The sequence below is a fragment of the Chiloscyllium punctatum genome, chromosome 11, assembly GCF_047496795.1.
Source record: "Chiloscyllium punctatum isolate Juve2018m chromosome 11, sChiPun1.3, whole genome shotgun sequence".
Taxonomy (NCBI): domain Eukaryota; kingdom Metazoa; phylum Chordata; class Chondrichthyes; order Orectolobiformes; family Hemiscylliidae; genus Chiloscyllium; species Chiloscyllium punctatum.
Genome location: NC_092749.1, coordinates 40,662,385 through 40,690,250, shown reverse-complemented (window position 1 = coordinate 40,690,250; position 27,866 = coordinate 40,662,385).

Sequence of the window (27,866 nt, the reverse complement as noted above, 5' to 3'; positions counted from 1 at the left end):
CAAGTTTATGTCAGGTGGAAGATGGAAATCTGAACAAGAAAGACTGGAATAGTCAAATCTAACAATGGTAGGATTCAGCAGCGGGTGAGTTTCCAATAAGGATGACAGGAATCTGATATGAGAATCCAACCTGGTCCAAAAGCAGAAGCCAAATATAGAAAACTCGCCCCATTATCCCCTCTCCATTTCTTAAAGACAGCTAATTTAGTCCAGGTCAGAAGCCTGGCACCTTCCAGCTCCATATGAATTTGTGTTCTGACATGTTCAAGTATCATCTGAATGAAGATTGAAACAAATTGAGTCTTTGCACAGCAAAAGGAGATAGCACAGAATAGTTGCGTTTGTGTTTTCCTTAGATGCCAAGATATCACAATATCAACACACCAACTCCAAACTCCCAGCCTACCTCGACCCCCTACAATTTGCCTACCAATGTAACAGACCCACAGCGGATGCCATTTTCCTCGTCCTGTACTGATCTCTGGAACATCTGGATATTAAGGACATCTATGCCAGACCCCGGCTTATTGATTACATCTCCGCCTTCCACACCCATTATACCCCCAGACTGATCTCAAAACTCCGAGACCTTGGTCTCAGCTCTGCCCTCTGCAACTGGATACTCAGCTTTCTGACCTGCACACCACAATCCTTGAAGATAAACAACTGCACCTCCTCCCTGATAACACTCAACACTGGAGCCCCCAAAGGATGCATCCTCAGCTCTGGACAATACTCCCTATATACGCACGATTGCATAGCCAAATTCCAAACGAACACCGTCTACAAGCTTGCTGACGACACCACTGTGGTAGGATGAATATCCATCGACAATGGGTTAGAATACAGGAAGGAGACAGAGGGCCTGGTGACATGGTGCAAAGATGAGAACCAGTCTCTCAGTGTTAGCAAAACAAAATAACAGATTATTGACGTCAGAAATGAAAGGAGTTGAAAATGGCGCTGGAAAAGCCACCCTTTACAACGGGACTCTCCAGTAACTGCAGTCTTCACTTTCTCCTAGCTTCAAAAAGAAAGGAGGTGGACACCCTCATCTACGTCAGTGGAGTAGAGGTTGAGAGGGTGGAGAGCACCAAGCTCCTAGGAGTGACGATAACCGACAATCTGTCCTGGATCTCCCACGTAGATGCGACGGTCAAGAAGACACAACAGTGCCTCTCCTTCCTCAGCAGGCTCAGGAAATTTGGCATCTCCATAAGGACCTTCACCAACGTCTGCAGCTGCATCATGGAAAGCATACTGTCCAGTTGCATAATGGTCTGGTACAAAAACCGCTCTGCCCAGGACCCTAAGAAACTACAGAAGGTTGTGTGCACATCCCAGACCATCACAGAAGCCAATCGTCCACCCATGGACTCCATTTACACAGCCCATTGCCGCGGAAAGGCCATCAACATTATCAAAGACCCATCACACCCTGGTAAGACTCTCCTACAGCCTCTTCCATCAGGCAGACGATACAGAAGCTTAAACACATGCACCAACAGGTTCAAGAACGGCTTCTTCCCTGTCATTATTAGACTAATGAAGAGACTCTGCAACTTCAAATAATGCTGATCTTATCAATATTGATCTTGCTTCGCACATGTCCTGTACAGTGTAACCTGTACGCCTCACTCTGTCCAAGTTTTTTTTTCACCCTATGATCTACCTGTACTGCTCTCAAACAAAGCTTTTCACTGTACTTTGGCACACATGACAATAAATCAAATCAATCAATCAACAATGGTGTTTCTTTGGTTACTATCATAATATCACCATGACAACACACACCTCCTTGAGGTTTGTAGCTCGGACATGGCAGCAGCCCCCATGGAACCATAGGCAGAAGTCTACACCATCTTGTGAAGCAAGGAGAATATTAGTGAAAAGACGTAGGGCTTTTCAAAGCAGACTGTACTGAGTTTGCCCTAACCTGGCCAAGGCTGCCGTTTAAAAAGAATCTTGCACTTACATTCCATACGAAGTTTAATCTGCATTTGGTCTCCTTCAATACTCTGATAGGACAAATTCTTACTTCATAAAGTAATACATACAGCCTTGACAAATTTGGTAATTGTTTGATTTGGTATGAGATCACAACAACATAATTCCCATTGAAAATAAGGACAGCATCTCATGATAGACCACCAGTGCAAGGACATCTTGCAGTTAGCTGCCAGTGAAGTTTTAATCTTTCCCCTGACATTTAGATTTTCCTCCCAAGATCTAACTTTCATGACATGGCTGTACGTACAAGTAACTGTGAAGGTCAGATTGTAACCCATTCAAGTCTGGTAAACTACATTAGATTAATTGACTGCAGTAGGTTTTGTAGGTAAAAACAATGATTGCAGATGCTGGAAACCAGATTCTGGAAGAGCACAGAAGTTCAGGCAGCATCTAAGGAGCTGTAAAATTGACGTTTCGGGCAAAAGCCCTTCATCAGGAATAAAGGCAGAGAGCCTGAAGGGTGGAGAGATAAGCTAGAGGAGGGTGGGGGTGGGGAGAAAGTAGCATAGAGTACAATAGGTGAGTGGGGGAGGGGATGAAGGTGATAGGTCAGGGAGGAGGGTGGAGTGGACAGGTGGAAAAGAAGATAGACAGATAGGACAAGTCATGGGGACAGTGCTGAGCTGGAAGTTTGGAACTAGGGTGAGGCGGGGGAAGGGGAAATGAGGAAACTGTTGAAGTCCACATTGATGCCCTGGGGTTGAAGTGTTCCGAGGCGGAAGATGAGGCGATCTTCCTCCAGGCGTCTGGTGGTGAGGGAGCGGCGGTGAAGGAGGCCCAGGACCTCCATGTCCTCAGCAGAGTGGGAGGGGGAGTTGAAATGTTGAGCCACAGGGCGGTGTGGTTGATTGGTGCAGGTATCCCGGAGATGTTCCTTAAAGCGCTCTGCTAGGAGGCATCCAATCTCCCCAATGTAGAGGAGACCGGCACCACTCCCCACCTCTTCCTCCGTTACATTGATGACTGCATTGGTGCCACCTTGTGCTCCGTGAGGAGGTTGAGCAATTCATCAACTTCACCAGCACATTCCACCCTGACCTTAAATTTACCTGGACCACCTCTGACATCTCCCTCCCCTTCCTGGACCTCTCCATCTCCATTAATGACAACCGACTTGACACTGACATTTTTTACAAACCCATCGACTCCCACAGCTACCTGGATTACACCTCTTCCCACACTACCTCTTGCAAAAATGCCATCCCGTATTCCCAATTCTTCTGCTTCCGCTGTATCTGCTCCCAGGAGGACCAGTTCCACCACAGAACACACCAGATGGCCTCCTTCTTTAGAGACCACATTTTCCCTTCCCAAGTGGTTAAAGATGCCCTCTAATGCATCTTATCCACATCCTGCATCTCCGCCCTCAGACCCCACCCCCTCCAACCGTAACAAGGACAGAACGCCCCTGGTGTTCACCTTCCACCCTACCAACCTTCGCATAAACCAAATCATCCGCCCACATTTCCGCCACCTCTAAAAAGACCCCACCACCAGGGATATATTTCCCTCCCCACCCCTTTCCGCTTTCCGCAAAGACTGTTCTCTCCATGACTACCTGGTCAGGTCCACGCCCCCCTACAACCCACCCTCCCATCCTGGCATCTTCCCCTGCCACTGCAGGAATTGCAAGACCTGCGCCCACACTTCCTCCCTCACCTCTATCCAAGGCCCTAAAGGAGCCTTCCATATCCATCAAAGTTTTACCTGCACATCCACCAATATCAGTTATTGTATCCGTTGCTCCCGATGCAGTCTCCTCTACGTTGGGGAGACTGGACGCCTTCTAGCAGAGCGCTTTAGGGAACATCTCTGGGACACCCGCACCAATCAACCATACTGCCCTGTGGCCCAACATTTCAACTCCCCCTCCCACTCTGCTGAGGACATGGAGTTCCTGGTCCTCCCTCACCGCCGCTCCCTCACCACCAGACGCCTGGAGGAAGAACGCCTCATCTTCCGCCTCGGAACACTTCAACCCCAGGGCATCAATGTTGACTTCAACAGTTTCCTCATTTCCCCTTCCCCCGCCTCACCCTAGTTCCAAATGTCCAGCTCAGCACTGACCTCATGACTTGTCCTACCTGCCTATCTTCTTTTCCACCTATCCACTCCACCATCCTCCCTGACCTATCACCTTCATCCCCTCCCCCACTCACCTATTGTACTCTATGCTACTTTTTCCCCACCCCTACCCTCCTCTAGCTTATCTTTCCACCCTTCAGGCTCTCCACCTTTATTCCTGATGAAGGGCTTTTGCCTGAAACATCGATTTTACAGCTCCTCAGATGCTGCCTGAACTTCTGTGCTTTTCCAGCACCACTAATCCAGAATGCAGTAGGTTTTGTGACAACCTAGGCTATCTAGATTCTCAACTATAATCAGATTTAATAATATATAAAACAAATTATACTTTAGTATTATTTGAGGTGACTGATACCAGAACTGGAAAACATTGTGCTATGTGTTTCAACATTTATTTCCAAATCAAGCCCAAGGTCTGAGTATTTAATACATTACCTGCCTTATTTGTCTAATTGGAGCTTTGCTTCAGTATCCATGGGGCCCAGGATCTCAGACTGAATTGTTTGTGTGCTGGGTAATCACCCTATCCAACTTTATGAAAAATTGTACCTGCGGATAATGTGTTACCTGCAGAGTGAAGTGATCTGAGCTGTGACTGAACAATCTCTCTTCATTCCATCCTCAAAGTCTGATTGATTCTTCTTTGCAACACTCTCTCATTCAGTACAACCTACCTTCAGAGACTCACTGAGCCAAACTGCTTGCTTAGGTTAGTTTTCAGCAATGTGCCCAAACCCACCCATTCAGACCACCTAAGCCCATTTTATCATGGCTACTTCAATGCTTCTGCAAGCTTTTTGCATTAAAAAGTGGTCCCGTATGCGCACCACTCGCTGAGTGAAAACGTTGCCCCTCAGGTCCCTTTTAAATCTTTCCCCTCTTACCTTAAAACTATACTCTCCAGTTTTGGACTCCCCTACCCTGGGGGACAGGGAACAATGTGTAGAGCCACAGGGAGAAGGCAGGGGAATGATACGAGGTGAACTCATTGACTCCTGCCTTCTTGTCACTTGCCATTTGAATTCTCTTACTCGTTCCATTCAATGAAGAGGGTTATAGACATGGAGTCAGGCAGGTTAGAGGACCCAACATAGCAGTTCAGCTCACAGCATCATTTAAAGGCCTATAAATCTCTTCCATCTGTCCCTCACCAGGATTCACACCCTTACTCCCTCTGTCCACCTAGATCACTGTGCCACCTACATGACCGTCACCCACCAGATGCCTCTCAACCTAGTACCCTGAGCCCCCTCACCCACACTATGCTCCTCACCCTCTTATCCAGCTCAAGCCTCTTCAGAGTCCCCCTAATACTTCCATGCCCCCCTATACTCTCAGTTTCCTTTCTCCTTGAAAACATTTAAATGTCCATTTAAAAAGATTTATCCTTATTCATCCTTATTTAGAGGGGCAACTAAGAATCAATCACTTTGGTTGGTGAGGATTCACATGTAGATCAGACCAGGTAAAATCAATCTGTTATACTGGACTTCAAGGAGCCTGTTATATATTTTCACAAGAACTTGACAGCAATGTGTTCACTTTTCCTAACATCGGCTTTGTGTTTCCACATTTGAAAAAAAAAACTCAATTCAAATTTGCAAACTGCCAAAGGATGATTTCGAGTTGAGGCTTTCTGGATTATTAATCCAGTGACATTACCACTATTTGTCGGATATCTTAGCGTCAGCTCATCACTACCTCTGCTGCCATCATCTCATAAAGTATCACCCCCTCAACTATTATTCATTTCTTCACTGACATGTTTTGGTTCTCAGAGTTTACACTGTGCTCCTGCAGATCTTGCAGCTGACTCAGAGCAAGGTCCATGGACAAAGCTGTGGAAAGCAGGGCAGTGATTGGGCCCTGGTGATGGGGAAGGTACCATTGTTGAGGGTATGGAGGATTGGCCCTTGCAGTGACCTCTGTAGGCCACAAGCTGTACAAGCATGAGGGTCTGCTCCTGACCCTACAGAGAGAGGGCCTGCCTTTACTGAGTAGCCTTCCCATGTGGTGGCGTCCACTTAATAGTCTCAACTGGTTTCTGAACAAAAGACCTATTTTTTATTCATTCCTGTGACATGGACATCACTAGGCAGGCCAGTATTTATTGCCCATCTTTAATCATCTAGAGAACAATGATAAGTCAATCACCTTGCTATTTTTCTGGAGTCACACATAAGCCAGACCAGGTAAGGAATCATTCTACTTTCTCTAAAAGGGAAATGTAATTCAGTCCATTAATATTGCATTACAATTTCTATTCATTTTGTTCAGTACAGTATATCTTGTACCTCTTAACATCCAGGAAATAAGGAAATCATTTTAAGACAGATCAAATAATATTTAGGTCTTATTCCTCACGTTTATTCACTTTTCGCTTGTGTGAGATGCACTTAGCATCCCTTGATACTTTATTTCACAAATGTAGCCAGTGGCTTGAACATACATAAACACAGCTAATAGTACCACATTCAAGATTTTATATGCATCTACTTGTGCATTCTGACTGAATTTCCTACCAGACTGAGTTAACTTTATTTTATTTACTTACACTTCTAAGAAACTTGTTGTAGGGAGGTAGAATGCTTTCATATAGTTCCTAAATTTAATAATTAATGTCAATGATTATTAAATGTTTAATGGGACATTGTTTCCACAATTGTTGTATTTCACAGGTTAAAATTGTTTTCAGCAAAAGCTTCACTGATGTCCTTTCAAAAAGGCTATCTCCCATCATTACACTATATGGCCTGTATGTGATTTCAGTCTCACATTGGCAATGGATGACTAAAGCCATTGAAGTGGCCCATAAAGAATTAAACTGGACAGACATTCAGCTACAAGCAAAGCATTAACGAAAATAGTCAAATATTGAAAAAAGTACACCCAGTCCAAATGCCCCTGCAAAGCTCTGCTCACCCTGTTGACAATTCCTTATATCAGCGATGATTCATTCTTGCAGGTGACTGAGTGGAAGTGATACGTCAGTGTTGCCTGTGGGTTTGAAACTGATTTATAAGCCCTATCTTAACTTTACAGGCTTTCCCACAGGGAGGATATCGGTTGCCAACAGGTAGAGTGGTGGTAGATTGTTGGTTCAAGTATCTACCATTTCTCTTTCCATTCTGTCACTGGCTGCTGTTTTTGATAAAGAAAGCTTGACACCATCTTTGATGATGAATCACCATTTTGATTGCAGTTGGTGTGTGTAGTATAAGTTTCATGGAAGTTTTGAAATTATGTTTGAAACATTTCCTTCAACTTCCACGTCAAACAACTCCCAAACTTAGCTCTGAGTACAGCTCCTGTCGGGACAATCTGATGTCATGTCTTGGCCATCTGTGCTGATGTGAAATGATATGGCCTTGAAACCTGGGCAGGTCTATCTTTCATAGGACACTCATTTTCGTTCTTTTGTACTCCCACTTAATCACAACTTCCTTCTATGGCGGCAATGTTGATGTTGCACTGGGGCCTCAATATTTTGGCGATAGATTATCCAAGTTACACACTAACATCTGAGTGTTGGTGCCAATGTTTTGACAGCTGACCCATATCTTCACATAATAACTGGCAGATGCTACGCAACGTGTAGGCTTATGGTGTAAAATTGGATTAATGACCTTTTAATCTCACAAGATCTATTTGGTTTTAAATAAACAGCAAATGTATGCACATGCAAATCAGAGTTTCAGGTGTGGTTTAGTCAGGGAAGTTTGCAGATTGAAAAGTACTTCATTGAAATATACACACAATCGCACGATAACATTGCACAAGGAGAGGCAAAACCAAGTATAACAAAGACGTAAGAAAAGGTTTGAGGGCAGCTTTAACTGGACTGAGACACACAGACATATCACCATCCGAATTTCAAAGCCATATACTCTGTCCTTACTTTTAAAGAGCACTTTGATTTGCTGTGAGGTTTTTGGACAGTACTGTTGGTAAAATCATAAGGAAGTTTCTATGATGTGAAAGTGTGCACAGGCACTTAGGATACAGTACTCAGATGTGTCAAGCTACTGGAGATAATGCTTTAGAATCTCAGAAGCTCTGTGAGGGGGGCACACTGTGTCTGTAGCTGCTTTCTCTGTGGGTCACGAGGGCCCACACCAAGAAGGATGTTCCTTGCATGCACTGGAAGCTTTTGAGCTCGTGGTTTCACTATGTTTGTCAGCACCATAAAGGCATGTTTTTGTTGTGCATGTGGGAAGTTAAATGGGGGTCCGTTCAGTTATCGGACCTGTCCGATACCTCGAATGTATGGAACTATACCTTTATACAAGTAAGAAATGCCCTTGGTGTTTTTGCTGGATAGAGTCAACTCCAATATTTGTCTGTTTCTTCATATGCTACTGTACGGAACTTTAGGGGCTATGCATGTATTTAAAGACGTTTTATGAATAAAATATATTTTTGAAATAAAGGCATGTTGACCACGCAGTTTCATTCAACCTATTTGCTGGTCACTTCACTAAAGAACACAGGGAGATGTTGGCGTTAGTAGTAATGTCACTGAAGTATTAATGAGCTAATGGTCTCAGGCCACGGGTGACGGGATTAAAATTCAATTATAAAATCGGAAATTGAAAGTTAATCTCAGTAATAATGTCCATAAATATATCATCAATTTGCATAAAAGCCCATCTGAAGCACTAATGTCCTTCAGGGAACTAAAACTGCCATCCTTATTTGGCCCAGATCCAAAGAAACATAATGTCTTTCTGAAATGGTCTATCAAGCTATTCAAGGGCCACTGGGATGGACAACTAAGGCTGTTGTAAATAGCAATTGCCACATCTCTTGAATGAATAAAAACAAAACATGTGTTCAGCTGTCAGTGAGGCTCAACATCATCAAGGAGGATGTGGAGAAAGGTGAGAAGAAACAGGAACTGAAGAAGACAGGGAAGATGCAACCCAGACACCTTAACCAGGCAGACTGTCAGCATATTATCCAAAGTGCTGGAGAAGCTCAACAGTGTTGGCAGCATCCATCAAGAGAGAAACAGAGTTAATGCTTCAAGTCCAATATTCATACAGATTAACTTGTCATGGACTACCATATATTCAAAAACAAATAGGCAGCTGACAAATATGTTATAATGAAGATAGAGTCCTTTTAAATGTTAGCATTCAGACAAGGAACGTAAAGAATGCTGGCTTTTTCTGGCAGCATGTAACATCATCTAAATCCTTGATTTGATTATAGATGAGAAAGTGATCTAGTATCAACCCTGCATGTTGAAAACAAGAGAGATAATAATGTGATTCTGTGGACACAGTCTACAAAAATACTCTGTGCTTATTCTCTTCACAACTTGAAACCATGTTGATATGTGAGTAATGAATGATGCTTTATGGCCAATGCTGATTGGATATCTGTCAAACTTACCAAAATAAATCACTTGGTTCCTATCAGCTTCTCATGTGGAGGTTTTGACCATATCCCACTGCTCAATATGAATGCTCTTGTCTGGAAAGATATCCAAGTACATTTTACAATCGTAACCCCCCCAAAGTTTGATGTCAAATAAAAATGCCACGTAACTGGTTTTCTAGAAAACTTCAGAATCATTAAATGTTATTTCCTGAGCTTGAAACACATGGCAAGAAATAAAAGTGGTAAGCGCTGAGTTCCCACTACAGGTTAAGTGTGATGTGCTTTAAGTCATACAGGGCAGAATTCAATTGCAGGTCTGTTCCGAGGAAACCAATCTCATTAGTAGTCCAATCAAGTACTTACGTCTATTTAAAATGTAGTTAATTGTGCTAGAACTTATTAAAAATAGTGCACACGTGGATAGGGTAAATGCAGGATGTAGTTTGTTTCGAAAGCCTCTGGCACCATGCTTTACCATGCTGGCTTGTAAAAGGAACAAGAACAAACGTTCATAAAAGAAACCAGGGTTGAAGTCAGGGGAACCTTTCAAACAGCAAGTAGTTAGGTATGGAATGCACAGGCTGGACATGTGGTTGAGGCTGGTTCAAGTCTTCCAAGAAGACATTGGAGGATTATTTACATAAAAATAATGTGCGAGGGTATCGAGAAAAAAAGAAATTGCACATTGGCCATAATTAATGATGCTCATTTAATGAGCCAGTGTAGGCATGATGGGCCAAGTGGCCTCCTTCCATGCAGTAATACTTCTGGGATTCTGTAGTTCTGTGAAATACAGTCAAATCTTCCACCTACAGTCACTGTGTGGGTAACCACAAGAAGAAGGACCTCATTGGTGAGATGATCAGGAGCATGCTTTAAGTTGAAACCTGGTGTATGTTAATCAATGTGGATGGGAATAAAATTGAGTCTCGAGGCGGGTGAGAAATTCACAACACTGTGTAGAATTCAGTAGCAAAACATGATAAGTATCACCACAGTCTCATTTGAACAGATAGTTTTGTCAGATTGCTGGCCATGAAACATATTATATGTTTGTTTTGCAACACTGGGTGACCCATCATGGAATCAAGGACCAAACAGCAGGAATGAATGACATGACTCCATTGAGTTAGCAACTCAATGCTCACTGTAATTTGGCACCAGACTGCGCTTTGTTTTCTGTGACTATGCAACATCCGTTGATCGGTTGTCAGCTGCATCATATCAGGTTTAAGCAAGACTTCAGGCATAATGGTTAGAAACGTCCCTGAACTGTGGCAAAGAACTAATCACAGGAAGAGTAAAAGCATCCAATTAGACTAAACTAATCACAGCCCGGAGGAGGCTAGTCTTCCTGTATCTATGATATCAGAGACCTTCGGTGGGTAGGGGGATGGTTTAGAATAGAAGTCTACACAAACAACCATTTCAACAACAACAACTTATATTTATATAGAGCCTTTAATGAAATGAGACACCCTTCGACATTTCACAGCAGCATTATAAAGAAAAATAATCCATCAAACCACTTATTACATTCAGTCTGTGGGTGAGCTTCTCCAAGTTATTACAGTGCCAGACAGGATAGCCCCTAGTTGTTAACTCTCAGGTGACGAAGGATGAATTTGCTCTTCCTTCATCCAACCCCTTGGATGATCACAACATGGTGTATTTAAAAAAAGGTTCCCTTCCCTAGTGGATGTCTTTCTCCGTAACCAAATGAATTTATGTTTTAAAGAAGCTAATTTAACCAGGTTTGCGAGTTAACAAGAAGTGAGTTCATTCATTACTGAACACAAGGACAAGTAACAACATCACATACATGAACACAGATTAGGAATGAGTATAAAAACAGATAAAAATTTGAAAAGATATTAGGTCTCTGAGTTCCATGAAGAACAGGCAATGTTGCGTTAGGTAATAACTGTAGCACACATATTGGTAGGCCAGTAGCTTATTCTGAGATACATGGCTTTGCAGCTCAATTGAAAGGCCTTTGTCTTGTTTGCTTCTGAGCGCAGTTTTATTTGCTTTCTAGCTTTCAGCAAAGAGAAAGAGAGGACTTTTTTCCTTTTTACCTGCAACGTCGGGATAACCAAAGGTTCTCAGTGATGACACTCACAGCACAGACCTTCACCTGACAGTATGCACAGAGGAGGGTTGTCATTGCCTTTTAAGCTCTTTTCTTCTGGTTTCTTGAAAGCAGAGACCATGAACATGCCTGCAGAATTGGTTTGTCACTGAGAAGCTGAGGGGGTTAGCTGGCCCTGTCTTTATCTTGATGGCCACAGGAGATCATAGGTCAGTTTATTTTGACTTACCCTTTTTGTTTGAAGGATTGCTATCCCCCAAATATCTCTTGGTACATTCAGATGTGACATTCCAGAGTAGCTGCACGGACATCCATAGTCATCTTTTGTCTGTATATACTCTTTCTAATAATACATGCTGCAATTAAAAGTTCCATATGTCCATATGTACTTTTGAGTTCTGATCCATCATTGTGACAAACTTATGAAACTATTAGGTCAGATGAGCTAAAGCTTAGTTAAAGAAGTAAGTATAAGGAGTATATTAATGGAGGAAAGCAAGGTGGAGAAGTATAGAGGCATCGGGAGGGAACTACAGAGCTTGGGACCCAAAGGGAAGGCCAGTGACAGTGGAGTAATTAAAACTAAGACTGTACCATCTATACAAATTAGAGATTTGCAATTATTCTGCAGAGTTGCAGGCTGGAGAATATTACAACAATATGGAGGGGCAAGGCCATGAAGGGCTTTGAAATTTTCAAATCATAGTCATGAAATTGCGGTCAATTGTTGTAAAAACCCATTTGATTTGCTGACATCCTTTAGAGGAGGAAATGCCCTCACTTAGTGCAACCTAGATATGACTCCAGATCCACTGAAATAGCTGTGAAAGCCACTCAGTTATATCTAACAACTACTAAAATTGGAAAAAGAAATGAACCCAGATGGATCTCCCAGCATCAATGAAGGCACAGGACGGTAGCATATAAGTTCTCCCAATCTGCAATGTGCTCCTTACTAATAAAGGCAAGGTTGGGTGTGGGGTGGTGGGGTGGGGTGGGGGTGGGGGGGCGGGGGGGGTGGGGGGGATGGATGTTGGTGGGTGGGGGGGGTGCATGGTGCTTATGCTAAAATAGGAAGAGCTGTCCAAAAAATTAGGCAAGCATCTGACATGGTCATACTCATGGAATCATATCTTACAGATAATGTCTCAGACACTATCACCATTCCTGTCTCTCCAACAAGTCAGGCACAATAGAGGGGTTGACACAGTGTTACATCATCAGGAGAGAGTTGGCCTACAAGTATTCCAACTTGTCCCTGGATCTCATGAAGTCTCATGGCATCTGGTCAAACCGTGGCAAGGAAGTCTCCTGCTGATGACAATATTCTGCAACCCCTCAGCTCTTGAATCTACAAACACTCCAAGTTAAATACCAATTACATTACAACAACTCCTGGATGATATTCCCTACTTGGTTACTTTCCAAATGGGAGAGCACAGATTGCTAAATTTCAGCTGTAACACTTCCTTTTTATTAAACACATGTTCAAAATTTAAGTTTAATAAGTCCATAAATACTTTGGGGTTCTGATCTGTCATCATCATACTTGGAGGATTGTCTGGGTAGGAGACTTCAATGCTTATCAACAAGAATGGCTTGGCAGTACCCCTACTGACTGAATACTCTTATCTTTTTGAAATAAAGGACAACATTCTACTTATTTTTCTTCCTTGTTACCCACTGAACTTGTATGCTGGCTTTTTGTGATTTAAGCATGAGGACCTTAAATCCTTTTGTGCTATAGCTTTCTGCAGTCTTTCTTCATTTAAATATTATTCAATTCCTCAATTTGTCCCATCAATGTTTATAATCTTTTTTTTCCCCAGATTGTAATCCATCTATCAAATTTTTGTTGATTCATTTATTCTGTCTACGTTCCTTTTTGGACTCTGCGTTATCTTCACTACCTGCCTTCCGATTTATTTTGGTGCTGTCTATAAACTTGTCAATAGTATGTTCACTTTCCTCATCCATGTAATTAATATTGTCAATAATTGTGGCCCTACACCGATCCAAGTAGCACTTAACTGGTTACAGATTGTCTTCCTGAAAATGTCCCTTATCCCAGTTCTCTGTCTTCTATTAGTTAGGCAATTCTCTATCTCTGCTAATATACTTCCTGTAACATCATGAGTGCCTATCTTATTAAGTAGCGTTATATGTAGTACTTTATTAAATGCCTTTTGGGGATCCAGATATATTACATCTGCTGCTTCCGCCTTATCTATCCTACATGTTAATTGGCCGATCAATAATAAATTTTGTTTATTTTCTACTAGCAGGGTGATTAGGGAGGCAATTTCCTGATGTAATTTAGCTAAACTATTAATCCAGCGACTCAGGTAATGTCTGGGGACCTGGATTTGAATCCTACTATGGTCCTTGATAGAATTTGAAATCAATAAAAATTTGGATTTAAGTCTAACGATAACTGTAACACTATTGCCAATTGTTGGGAAAATCACATCTAGTTCACCGATGTCCTTTAGGGAAGAGAAAGACCATCCTTACCTGGTCTGGCCTTCATGTGACTCCAGACACTCAGCAATGTGATTGACTCTGAACTGCCCTCTGGGCAATTAGAAGTGGGCACTAAATGCTGACCTGGCCAGTGATGCACACATGCAGTGAATGAATAAAAAGTGTAACCAATTTAATAGCAACTGAAGTAAAATTTGAAGTTGGAGATTGTGAACCTAACCATTCATAGAATATTTGCTTTCTTGGCCACACTGGAACTGAAAGATCTACAAATCACTCAGTTGGGAGGATTTGAGATTGAGTATTGGTTGAGGCTGAGACTCACAATGATACACTTGGACAAATCTTCAACTTGCTGCTGAGAGGAATTCTGGTCCTGCAGCCTGACTGCCCATTGCAGAAACCATCTGATTTTTATTTCCGTTGAGTCACTTGAAAAAATATTCCAACCTTTTCTAATTCTTATTTTTTTCTCTAAAATAGACAGTTAATCAGTCACATATGTTTTGCAACAAATGGTTGATTGAAAATTCATCCTAAACATCACACTGAACTGAGAAGAGATTTGGATTTGATCAGAAATACTGACTAATGTTCCATTTGTATTGTGGAGGTGTAAAAATCTAACAACACTCTAAATTCACAATGTTTGCGTTAGGTATTCAAAGCTCCAAGAATAATTTTGAAGCAACACTTGTTGTATTCAGTTGCGTTAATATTTATTCCATTCTATACAGTACACCATACTCTGACTGAGTAGAAGGTGAGAAAAGTAATTAGTTCAATAAAAACAGCAAAAAATAAACACCAATGGATTTCACTTATTGAAATTCTCTTTCCCATTTTTTGTACACTCCAGTTTCAGACATGAGCAATTCAGTTCTGGGCGCAGTCAATGTGTGTTAGGCTTTTGATCATTAAGTTAAACCAGTAGGGGGATTACTCAGCCTGTAACAGCTGTGGATGACTACATCATGTTTTAAAATAACTCTTCCAATACAAATAACACCCCACTCACGCCTTTATCCCCTTTTCACTTCCCCTCTATCTCTCTGCACAACCATCTCTCTAATTCTTTTATCTATATATAGTTGCAAACCCGCAAAACAAACTGTTGCAATGTGGCCTAGTTAAATATTTGATAATAAGGAAAAAAATCATGGAAAATGCATGAAATGCTGTCAGATTATCAACTTAAGAAAATATGAAGTAATTGACTTATGATTAATTAACTTCAATTATTCCCTTGCTGCTCTCGGACTCTAATGCACCCTTCAACAATTCATAAACTGCTCTGATGCACTGCCAGCAAAAATGAGTGTTTAAACATCTTTCAGTATTAAATATGTCCAATAAGCTTGATGATGAAGCATCAGTAGACTTGAAATATTAACCCTGTTCTTCTCTCCAGAGATGCTATCAGACCTGTGGAGTTTCTCCAGCAATCTGTGTTTAAGCTTCATGTGTATCCCTTTGTCATGTGAGAATTGGAAGCCCTTCCATATTTGGAAAAATAACTGGCAAATGTAAATGTCATCTTTTTTCTTTATTTTTTCACCAAATATCTTCTCATTCTTTCCTGAATGCCAACAATTCCATAGAAACAAATTGAGTACGCCAACCTGAAGATATTGTAACGGCTATTAGAGCAACAACAAATGGGGTGATGTACAGAGCACAAGAGCAGGAAAACCTTACGATAGTAAATGATAAGGAGATCTGACCAGAGAGTCAGAAAGTATCATTTCTCTACTTTTAAAAGACTCCTGCCAATGCCCATCAATGATGTCCTTTCTTTTGCTGACTGCTGTGCATTATCCCTTTTTGTTCTTCTCAACCTATCTGCAACACTTGAGTGAGTACACCATCCTGTTTGAACTCTTCCGTAATCCAACTCTGCGAGAATGTCCTTGCATGGTTCCATCCTTACCTTTATCAAAATCCAATGACTGCATCTCCATCAATAGTCTCTACTCCCCACCATAATCTCCAGAATATCCCAAAGATATAGATTGAGTCCTTTCCTATTTTTGATCGATGTATCTCCTTAACAACATACTCAGATGTTAAATAACATCAACATGTGATTTTTTTTTTAAGCAATCTATTGTCACGTATATTTTTACAAAAAAACCAGTACGAAGGTTCATAAGTTGCCACACCATCTAAATTAATGACGGAAGTCAAAAATAAGAAGAAAATAAAGTAAAAGTTCATCACAGTTCAATTAACAGATTCTGGGTTTAGAGTAGGCTGGAAAACTAGGCTGATATGAGACCTCCACGCGGTGACTAGACCTCCATGCCATGCTGCTGGAACACCCAAACACCACCAAAGAAGGTCTCCATAACAGGACACGACCTCCACGCTGGGAGAAGAATGCTACTCCAATCCAAGACCACCTCTCCTGGATGAGACTGCCACATCAGGAGACTGCCACACTTGGAGGGAGACCACTCCATCAGGCCTATACTGCCATTCCAAGCTATTAGAAGCCACGTTCTCCATGGTCCTGGGCCCAGTAAAGACATCTACTGACAAAGTCAGCAAAAGAAGGTAAGGCTCCAACATAAATGGAAACATCCAATAAAAGGTAGACAAGCAGGAGGCTGGAAGAACACAACTCGACAGGCAGCATCAGGAGCTGGAGAAATCAACATTTCGAGTGTAACCCTTCTTCAGGATGGGATGTGGGTGTAAGGGAAGCTGCAGATAAAAGATGGTTGAAGAGATTGGGGTGGGGGGGGGGGAATAAGGGTACAACCTGGTTGGTCGATGGGAGGAATGAACCGGGTTGGTAGCTGGAAGGAAGGGTCAATCAGAGGAATGGAAGGGAGGGGGTGAGGCTGGGAAGGGAGTCAGGAGATGGGAAGGGAGGTTATTTGAAATTGGAGAACACAATGTTGAGTCCTCCAGGCTGTAGGTTGCCCAGGCAGAAGATGAGGTGCCATTCCTCCCATTTCCAGTCTGATTTGCTGAGGCTGTGGATGAGGCCAAGGATGGTTATGTCAGACTGGGAGTGAGAAGGGAAATTAAAATGTCGGAAAGGAAGTGGGAGGGTGACTGGGAGGTCAGGTCGGCCCTTGCGGGCCTAACTGACATGCTAGGCAAAACCTGCCCTGTGTTTATGTTTGGTCTCCTCGATGTAGAGAAGACCACAGCGAGATCACCAGACACTGAGCATCTCAGCCGGGCCCACAGGGGCTGACCTGACCTCCCAGTCACCCCCATTTTAATTTATTTTCCCACTCCCTTTCCTACATAAACATCCTGTGCTTCCTCCATTGCCATAATGAATCAGACCACAAATTGGAGGAGCAACATCTCATCTTCTGCTTGGGCAGCCTACAGCCTGGAGGATTCAACATTGAGTTCTCCAATTTCAAATAACCTCCCTTCTCATCCCCCAACTCCCTTCCCAGCCCCTCTCCCTCCATTCCATTCCTCTGATCGTTCCTTCCTTCCAGCTATCAACCGTATTCATTCCTCCCATCAACCAAGGAGGTCACACCCTCTATCTGTGTTCACTTATCACCACCACACCACCTCACTCCGTTCCCCATCCAAGCCTCCCCCCCCCCCCCCACCCCCCTCCACCTATCCCTTTATCTGCAGCTTCCCTTACACCCACCCCGCGTCCTGAAGAAGGGTTACACTCAAAATGTTGACTTCTCCACTTCCTGACGCTGCCTGGCTTGCTATGTTGTTCCAGCCTCCTGCTTGTCTACCTTGGATTCCAGCATCTGCAAAACAAAAGCATATAAAGAAAAAAAAGTGGACAAAATGAGCTCTGGGCACCTGGGCTATGGAGCCTCATGTTTCACTGCTACTCTGCTGCTATCTTGAAAATGCATGCATTTGTTTATCTATGCATGTTTGTGCAGTGGTATCAATGGAAACAGATAACACAAGGGAAGGGAAGAAAATCAGAAGTTGCGTTAACCCCTTGCAATAATTATAATGTAAATTAATCAGTGATTGATGGATGATTTCAGTGCAGCCAAAAAACACGTGAACCACTTTGCAAAAATGTAACAAATGTAAGGCAATGATTGTATTAGAATGTATGTAGAATCCCTAAAATTGTATTGCCACAGTCACAAGCATTGAGAATATAGGCTTTTCTTTGAAATATAAATAACTTTACGAATCAACTATATCATCAATAAAAGTCAACTTTCACTAATCATCTACTTTAGTTTGCAGTCATAAAGTAATAGAGATGTACAGCATGGAAACAGACCCTTCTGTTCAACTTGTCCATGCCGACCAGATATCCTAACCTAACCTAGTTCCATTTGCCAGCACTTGGCCTACATCCCGCTAAACCCTTCCTATTCGTACACCCATCCAGGAGCCTTTTAAATGCTGTAACTGTACCAGCCTCCACCACTTCCTCTGGCAGCTCATTCCATACACATACCACCCTCTGCATGAAAAAGATGCCCCTTCGTTCCCTTTTAAATATTTCCCCCTCACCCTAACTTATGCCCCCTTGTTCTAAAATCTCCCACCCCAGGAAACAACCTTGTCTATTTACCCTATCCATGCCCCTCATGATTTTATAAACCTCTATAAGGTCACCCATCAGCTTCCGACGCTCCAGGGAAAACAGCCCCAACTATTCAGCCTCTCCCTGTAGCTCAAATCCTCCAACCCTGGCAACATCATCATAAATTATTTTCCAAACCCTTTCAAGTTTCACAACATCCTTGTGATAGGAAGGAGACCAGAATTGCAAGCAATATTCCAACAGTGGCCTAACCAATGTCCTGTACAGCCGCAACGTGACCTCCCAGCACCTATACTCAATACTCTGTCAACTGCTAGTAATTCCTTGAACTCTTAATGAATATACATTTCTTTTCACACCTTTTTTTTAGAAAAGCAAAGCACTCTCATGTGGTACAGACTTAGTTAAAAATGTTTTATTCCCTATGGATGTGACACAATCAACTTCCACCGTGAGAAGAAGTTGAAGGTGAAGTCTTCATAGATGTTTAAATGCAGTGAAGTTCAGCCCCAACATTTTCTCAAGGGCTGGTATTAAAATTGTGCTATTGTATTAAACAGATCATAAGGTGGATGTTCTGGAGTTTGATCAATGTAGCAATTTACTAATCATTTTTCACTCACGGGACCTGAACTTGTTTCTTTGTCCCATCTGGCAACCAGACGCTTCAGCAGAGCAAAGGAGGATTACTGAGAGGGTAAGGCACCTCTTAGGTCTATTGGGAACACTTTTTAGGAGGCAGCATAATCAAGACAGTTAGCAGCTCACCCATTTTTTTTTCATAGGATGCGGGCATGACTGGCAAGGCCAGCATTGGCTGCCTATCTCGAATTGCCTTTAAACTGAGTAGCTGGCTAGGCTATTTCAAATGGCACTCAAGAGTCAGCCGCGTCTCTATGGATCAGGAGCCACATGTAAACCTGAGCAGGCAACATTCCCTCAAACTTCTTTGTCCACGCTGCGGATCTTGAAGCTGTGCATCGGCACCAGTCAGCATATGTGGAGCACTGGAGTGGCTGCATAATTTAGTACGAACATTGACATCATGTAAGGATGATAGATGTCCTTCCCTAAAGGCCATTAGTGAACCAGGTTGACTTTTACAACAACTGGTAGTGGTTTTATGATCACCATTTCTAAAACTATTTATATTCCTGATAATTCAACCAGCTACCATGGTGGGATTTGAACCCATGCCCTCTGAATGTTATATGGGGACCTCTGGATTATGTCCCAGTGACCAATGTGCTAGACTCCCCCCCAAGCAATCATGATAAGTTACATTGTTATCTGAACTGTCTACATTAGGAAAATATTAGAATTGAGATTTAAGATTAAAAGGTGAAGGGCAGATATAAGGAACAAAGTTTATTTCTGAGATATATCAAAACAGATGATATCTAAAACAGAAATGAATGAAACTTTATATCAAAGATAATGGATACATTAAAAAAATGAAAGAACTGCAGATGCTGTAAATCAGAAGCAAAACAGAAATTGCTGGAAACGCTCAGCAGGTCTGGCAGCATCTGTGGAGAGAAATCAGAGTTAATGTTTCGGATCAAATGATCTGCTGAGTTTTTCCAGCCCTTTCTGTTTTTTTCATGAGTAGGGCTGCCTCATTCACTTTTCATTGTCCAGAGTTGAAGTTTCTCTCTGGAGAGTGAAGAGTTAAAGCGTCAGAAAATAGTTCTTTCTTAAGTTATATTGATTGGTAAAGAATACATCTGTTTTGTAATTCATCGTATATTCCTGCTTACAAAGTCTGAACCAATTTAGACATTACTATTCATGATCATAAAGCCTAGTGGTCTCCTATCATGTTCAAAATGTGTGGTGCTGAAAAGGGACAGCAGGTCAGGCAGCATCCGAAGAGCAGGAGAGTCAAAGTTTCGGGCATAAGCTTATGCTCGAAACATCAATTCTCCTGCTCCTCGAATACTACCTGACCTGCTATACTTTCCTAATGCCACATTTTTCAACTGATCTCCAGCATTTGCAGTCCTCACTTCCTCTCGGCCTCCTATCATGGTTTCATTTGATGTCATGAACCATCTGGTGCTTTGCTCATGTTGTTATTCTTAACATGAGACTGAATACCATTCAGCCATTCGATCTTAGATGGCATCATTGCTGACCAGAATCCAGTCAATACCTTACACCCATGCAAATATAATTAATTCAGTTGGCAGGTTGGCTGGCTTGTGATGTCAGCAACATGGGTTCAATTCCCGTACTAGCTGGGGTCATTGTCTTACTCCTCAACCTTGCCCCCAGCATGAGATGTGGAGGGCCGTAGGTTGAACCATCACCATTGCCTGTCTCTAATGAGAGGGTGGGACTGGGTGATTTTACCCGCTTCAAGGACAAGATGCTGAAGCCTACTGTAGTCGCCCCCCCTCCCCCACCCCCACCCCGTCTTCCCCGTCCCCCCATCCCCCGCTGATGTAGAACAGATTATAGCTGGAACCTGATTGACGCAGCTGGGAGCTATTACTTTCTGTTTAATAATGCTAATACAAAAGCAGGAAGCTCCTGCTTTGAGGATTTGTAGTTGACCTTGGTGTATATATAGGGTAAGGGTCAGTTACTTTATGATGCAGACTGATGCCAACAGCATGGGTTCAATTCCCAAATCAGCCGATATTACCATGAAAGTTCCACCTTCTCAACATTGCTCCTTGTCTGATGCATCATCGCCCGAAGGTTAAACCACCATTTAGTTATTTCTTTCTGGTGAGACAGCAGTCTATGGTAACTCTACCTTTGTATCTAGGTTATATCAGAGAAATTAATGTTTTTCTGTTCTTCAGAGCCAGCAGCAGCAGTACGAAGGGCGGGAGCTTAGACCAGGGGCCTGCCAGGAGCGGTGAGTCACTGATGTGAGTTCTTACATTGGAGATCAGAGCTTTCTGGGAAAGGAGGGATTTTTTTATTTCCTTCCAGCTATATAAGTCAGTGTTTTCTAAACCCAAGACCCTACCTTTGTAGGGCCTCCCACCCAACCACCTCCTCTAACCTAAAACACCAGCGGCACATTAGGTAAGCTTCTCTTCTTTTTTACTTTCTGATAAGGGGACTAGCAGGGATGACAGTGCAGGGAGAGCAGTGTTCCTCCTGCATGATGTTTGAGGTGAGGGACGCCATTAGTGTCCCATCCAAGTCCATCTGCAGGAAGTGCATCCAACTCTTGCTCCTCCAAGGCCACGTTAAGGAAGTGGAGCGAGACCTGGATGAACTTCGGATCATTTGGGAGACAGAGTCTGTGATCGATAAGAGTTGCAGGGAAGTAGTTACTCCTCGGCATGAAGAAAGTTGAGTCACGTTGTTTCCCTGAAAAACAAGTATATCGCTTTGGATGCTGTTGGGGGGAGTGGGGGAGACTTGCCAGGGGCATGCATTGGGGTGCAGGTCTCTGGCACAGAGTTTGTCCCTGTTGCACAGAAGGGAAAGAGGGGATGGAGAAGAGTGTTTGTCATGGGGATTCAGTAGTTAGAAGTTCAGATAGAAGGTTTGTTGGGAATGAATGAGCCTCACATTTGTGTGTTGCCTCCCAGGTGCCAGGGTCCATGATGTCTCAGGTCATGTCTTTGGGGTCCTGAAGGGAGAGGTTGACCAGCCTCAAGTTGTGGTCCATGTAGGTACCAACAACATCAGTAGAAAGAGGGATAGGGATGTAAGGCAGGATTTCAGGGAGCTAGGGTGGAAGCTGAGAGCTAGAACAAACAGAGTTGCTGTCTCTGATTTATTACCCGTGCCACATAATAGTGAGTCAAGGAATGGGGAGAGATATCAGCTGAACACATGGTTGAAGGGATGGTGCAGGAGGGAGGGTTTCAGATACATGGATAATTGGGGCTCATTCTGGGGAAAGTGGGATCTCTACAAACAAGATGGTCTTCACTTGAACCCAAGGGGTACTAATATCCTGGGTGGGAAATTTGCTGGTATTATTCAGTTGGGTTTAAATGAGCTCAGCAGGGGGATGGGAACCTGAGGTGTTGTTCCAATGCACAGGAGGATGAGAGTAGGTAGGGCATGGACAGGACTTCATGGTCACAGGAATGTGCTGGCAGACAGCAAGCTGGTCTGAAGTGTATCAACTTCGACGCTAGATGTATCCGAAATAAGGTAGAGGAGCTTGCAGCATGGATAAGTACCTGGGACTTCAATGTTGTGGCCATTTCAGAGACATGAATAGAGAAGGGTCAGGAATAGATGGTGCAGGTTTCAGGGTTCATTAAGTGCAGGGAAGGCAGTAAAAGAGGTGGAGGTGTGGCCTTGTTAGTCAAGGACAGTATATCGGTGGCTGAAAGAACTTTTGACGAGAAGTAGTCTGGGCTGAGGTTAGAAACAGGAGAGAAGAAGTCACACTGCTGGGAGTTTTTTATAGGCCTCCACAGAGTTCCAGGGATGTGGAGGAGAGGATCAGCAAAACTATTCTGGGTAGGAATTAAAGGAACAGGGTGGTCATTATGGACTTTAACTTTCTCAACATTGACTGGAAATGCTGTAAGTCTCTTACGTCAGATGGATCAGCTTTTGTCCAGTGTGTGCAGGAGGGTTTCCTGACACAATATGCCAAAGGGCAGACAAGAGGGGAGGCCATCTGGTGTTTGGTAATGAACCAGGCCAGGTGTTTGATTTAGTGGTAGGTGAGCACTTTGGAGAAAGTGACCATAATTCAGTTACGTTTAGTTTAGCGATGGAAAGGGATAGGTTCATGCCACATGCCAAGAGTTATCGATGGGGGAAGGGCAATTATAATGCGATTAGGCAAGACTTAGGATGCATAAAATGGAGCAGCAAAATGCAGGGCATGGGGACAATCGCAATGTGGAGCTGGATAAAAGAACAGATATTGTGTGTCCTTGAGAGGTATGTCCCTGTCAGGCAGGGAGGAAGTAATAAGGTAAGAGAACTGCAGTTTACGACAGAAATTGCATCTCTTGTTAAGCAGAAGAAGGAGGCTTATGTGATGATGAGACAAGATGGTTCAGATGAGGCAATGGATAATTACAGATGAGCTAGGAAGGATTTAAAGAGAGTTAAGAAGAGTAAAGAAAGGACATGAGCAGTCTTCAGCAGGGAGAATAAAGGAGAATGCTAAAGCTTTCTATAGATATGTGAGGAATAAAAGGATGACTAGAGTAGTAATAGGACCAGTCAAAGACAGAAGTGCGAAGTTGTGAGTGGACCCTGTGGAGCTGGGAGAGGTGCTAAATGAATATTTCTTATCGGTTTTCACTCAGGAAAAGGAGAATATTGTCGAAGAGAAGAATGAGATATGAGATATTAGATTAGAAAGGATCAAGGTTAGTAGGGAAAAGGCATTATCAATTCTAAGAGTGAAAGTAGACAAGTCCCCTGGACCAGATGGGATTTATCTGAGGGTTCTCTGGGAAACTATGGAGGAGGTGTTGGAGCCTTTGGCTTTGATTCTTTTGTCGTCATTGTTACAGGTTTAGTGCTGGAGGACTGGAGGATTGCAAATATTGTGCCCTTGTTCAAGAAGGGCAGCAGAGATAACCCAGGTAATTATAGACAAGTGAGCCTTACATCTGTTGTAGAAAAAGTTTTGGAAAGGATTATGAGAGATAGGATTTCTAATCATCTAGCAAGCAACAATTTGAGTGCAGATAGTTAACATAGTTTCGTCAAGGGCAGGTCATGTCTCACAAGCCTCATTGAGTTTGTTAAGAATGTGACCAACCATGTGGATGAGGGTAAGTTGATGTGGTATACATGGACTTCAGCAAAGCCTTTGACAAAGTTCCACATGGTAGGCTATTGGAGAAAATGCAGAGGCATGGGATTGAGTGTGATTTAGCAGTTTGGTTTAGAAACTGGCTTTCTGCAAGAAGGCAGCGAGTGGTGGTTGATGGAAAAAATTCAGCCTGGAGTCTGGTTACTAGCGGTGTGCCACAAGGATCTGTTTTGGGACTACTGCTGTTTGTCATTTTTATAAATGACTTAGACGTAGGCATAAGACTTAGACTTGGACGAGTTGGTAAATTTGCAGATGACACTAAAGTTGGTGGAGTTGTGGGCAGTGTGGAAGAATGTTGCAGGTTGCAGCAGGACTTGGATAAACTGCAGAATTGAGCTGAGAGGTGGCAAATGGAGTTCAATGCAGCTAAATATGAGATGATTCACTTTGGGAGGAATAACAGGAAGACTGAATATTGGGTCAATGGAAAGATTTGTGGTAATGTGACTGTGCTGAGGGATCTTGGAGTCCATGTACATAGATCCCTGAAAGTTGCCACCTAGGTTGATAGTGCTGTTTGGAAGCATTGGAAAAGGTGCAGAGGAGATTTACATCGATGTTGCCTGGTCTGGAGGGAAGGTCTTATGAGGAAAGGCTGAGAGACTTGGGTCTGTTCTCATTGGAAGGAAGAAGGCTAAGAGGGGATTTGAGAGAGACATACAAGATGATCAGAGGATTAGATAGGTTAGACAGTGAAAGTCTTTTTCCTATGATGATAGCATCAGCTTGTATGAGGGGACGTAGCTACAAATTGAGGGGCGATAGATTTAAGACAGATGTCAGAGGCAGGTTCTTTACTCAGAGAGTGGTAAGGGCGTGGAATGACCTGCCTGCCAATGTAGTTAACTCAGCCACATTCGGGGGATTTAAACAATCCTTGGATAAGCACATGCATGATGATGGGATAGTGTAGGGTGATGGGCTTAGCTGAGTTCACAGGTCAGCTCAACATCAAGGGCTGAAGGGCCTGTTGTGCACTATAGTCTGTGCTCTATGCCCATTGTCAGTGGTTACTAAGTCATTCACTGTATTTAAGAATAAATGACAAATAAGTTTTATTTTTGATTATGGAATAAATTAGATTACCTACAGCACAGAAACAGGACCTTCAGCCCAACAAGTCCACACCAACCCTCCAAAAAGTAACCGACCCAGACCCGTTCCCCTACATTTACCCCAGACTAATGCACCTAACCTGCACATCTTTGGATTGTGGGACAAAACCCATGTAGACAGAACATACAAGCTCCACACAGACAGTCACCTAAAGCAGGAATTGAACCTACATCCCTAGAACTATGAGGTAGCAGTGCTAACCACTGAGCCACCATGCCATCCTTCCCACAAAGGCTGTCTTTTGCCTGGTTTTGTCTTTCTAGAGCAACTACACTGATGACATACATGCTTGATTTACTTTGAACACTTTGGTAACTCTTTGTGACATTATGACTTAGAAGTTCAAAGGAGGGCCTCTTCAATCACACTGTTATACACTTGCTGAATCTTTTAAAAGCCAGTTGAAAAGGGAGTATAAAATATGCTGGCTCTTTTACAGTTCCTACATCTGTGCTCTGCTCAGCTGCCTGTTAGCTTGGTGTGCCATGTTGCCAGCCTGATTAATGAAGGCCAAAGTTACCCTCCATATCACTCTAACTATGGCATAACATCTTTCCACAAACTCCATGTCAACATATACTGGAATGCTCTTCCTCCTATCCTTGTGCATCCAGAGGCTACATTAATAAGAAGAAATGTATTCTATGTTTTAATAGAAGATGAAATAAAAAGAATATTAACTTAAAATCACATTACGCTTCAGCATTACATTCTTGCAGTGTGTCAAGCACAGTCGCCAACCGGACTAATTGCAGCAACACAATAGCAGCTTTTATGACCTTCGGCAATTTAGCACCGCAAATTCAGAGGTACTGATGCTCCCTGCAATGTCTTTTTCTTTTAATGATTTCTGCTATCAATTGTAAAGACTGGTGGTAGCTCTAAATACCGTTAAATTCCTCTTTGAACAGGAGAATGCCCGTTTTCATTCATAATTAATGATTCAGTAAACCGTAATCTAACAATTGCAGGAACAAGTAACACTGAATCGCAGTTGCTGCGAACGAGATTCTGCAAGCGAGTCCCCAATTACAAAGAAAGCAGACAATCTCTCATTTCTCCTGAATAGAGAAGTTTCATCTCAAAATCTTGCTCATAATTGCCAGCTCAGTTCAGCCTCTTGCATTTCATGCTCTTAAACGATTCCCCAGCTCAGCAGAGCTCCCTGTAATGAGTGCAGCCTCCAGCACTTTGGGGAGTTTTCCAGAAGTACAACGCTGTCCTGAAGGAGCTCACTGTTTCCCAGGGTCAGTGCTGTACAAACTTGGAACCTTGCGGTATCTCACTTAAGCACATGTTCTTCAAGAACATGGGTATGGCCTATTCAAATTTAGATTACATCACAGTTGAAGTTGCTCTTCATCCAAAACCTGATTTTGACAAATTTCCCTCCTCTTTCTCTGTGTTCATAGGCACCCTGAGGGCAATTTTATCATCCCAGCAATAACATGGCTGAAATTCACTTATCCTATGTTGTTTAGTGTGACAATGAATAACAACCATTTAAATGTACAGCAACTCTGATGATGCCCTGAGATCCACCTTTTCTTGATCTATAAGTTATATGCAGGCACTGGGTAACTACATTTATATTGAGAGTGATGGTACCGAGCCTGTCCCTCTATTCAAAGAGTTGTTGCTTCCTCTTTATTTTAAATGCTGTTTATGTGATTTTATTCAGCGCAGATTTGAAGGCAATTAGAGTCATAGAGTCATAGAGATGTACAACATGGAAACGGACCCTTCGGTCCAACCCGTCCATGCCGACCAGATATCCCAACCCAATCTAGTCCCACCTGCCAGCACCCGGCCCATATCCCTCCAAACCCTTCCTATTTATATACCCATCCAAATGCCTCTTAGATGTTGCAATTGTACCAGCTTCCACCACTTCCTCTGGCAGCTCATTCCATACACGTATCACCCTCTGTGTGAAAAAGTTGCCCCTTAGGTCTTTTTTATATCTTTCCCCTCTCACCTTAAACCTATGCCCTCTAGTTCTGGACTCCCCCACCCCAGGGAAAAGACTTTGCCTATTTACCCTATCCATGCCCCTCATAATTTTGTAAACCTCTATAAGGTCACCCCTCAACCTCCGACACTCCAGGGAAAACAGTCCCAGCCTGTTCAGCCTCTCCCTATAGCTCAAATCCTCCAACCCTGGCAACATCCTTGTAAATCTTTTCTGAACCCTTTCAAGTTTGGAAAGACATTCTGGTTATTGAGGGAGTGCAGCATAGGTTCACGAGATCAATTCCTGGAATGGCGGAACTATCTTATGTTGAAAGATTGGAGCAACTGGGCTTGTATACCCTGGAGTTTAGAAGACTGAGAGGGGATCTGATTGAGATGTATAAGATTATTAAAGGATTGGACACTCTGGAGGCAGGAAACATGTTTCCGCTGAT